The following is a 778-nucleotide window of genomic DNA, read 5'->3' as shown; positions in this document are numbered from 1 at the left end:
TCCCATGCCTCCAGAGGCGACATGGCCTCGTGCCACCAAACCCTGGGTCCGGGCAATATCCATACACACACATACCCTCACGCGTGACTTTCGAAAGCACCGTCCCGTGCCTTCAGAGACGACATGGCCTCGTGCCACCAAACACTGGGTCACCATGCCTCCGGGCAATATCCATACACACACATACCCTTACGCGTGACTCTGGAAAGCAACGTCCCGTGCCTCCAGAGGCGACATGGCCTCGTGCCATCAAACCCTGGGTCACCATGCCTCAACTGTTGCTAGCTCCTACGCACACGTGACTTCACATGCTTCAAACCCGTGCCTACGAAGGCAACATAACAATGCCTTTGTAGTATGCACACATGTGCATACACACACAAACCTATATATCGTCAACAAAGCATAACTCTTAACCAGACGTGACTGCACATTCTTTAAACCTGTGCGTTCTGAAACAAAGCAGCTTGCCTTTTGCACGACCTGCTAGGAGGTTCCCTCGCACCGGAGGCACCGTGTCAGACCGCAACGGACAACGCGCTGCACGAAACAGCATGCTGCACAACCAACACAGACTTCGACCTATGACCCCCTTCAAGATGTTTATGAAAATTAAACGAGCCGAAGGCGAGCAGGAGGTTCCCTCGCGCCGGAGGCGCCGTGTCACACCGTGACGGACAATGCGCCGCACGAATCGGCACACACTTCGCCCAAACACACTTCGACCTATGCCCCCCTTCAAGATGTTTATGAAAATTAAACGAGCCGAAGGCGAGCA

Source organism: Triticum aestivum, chromosome 4B (genome assembly GCF_018294505.1).
Source record: "Triticum aestivum cultivar Chinese Spring chromosome 4B, IWGSC CS RefSeq v2.1, whole genome shotgun sequence".
Taxonomy (NCBI): Eukaryota; Viridiplantae; Streptophyta; class Magnoliopsida; order Poales; family Poaceae; genus Triticum; species Triticum aestivum.
Note: the sequence above shows the minus strand (reverse complement) of the source record.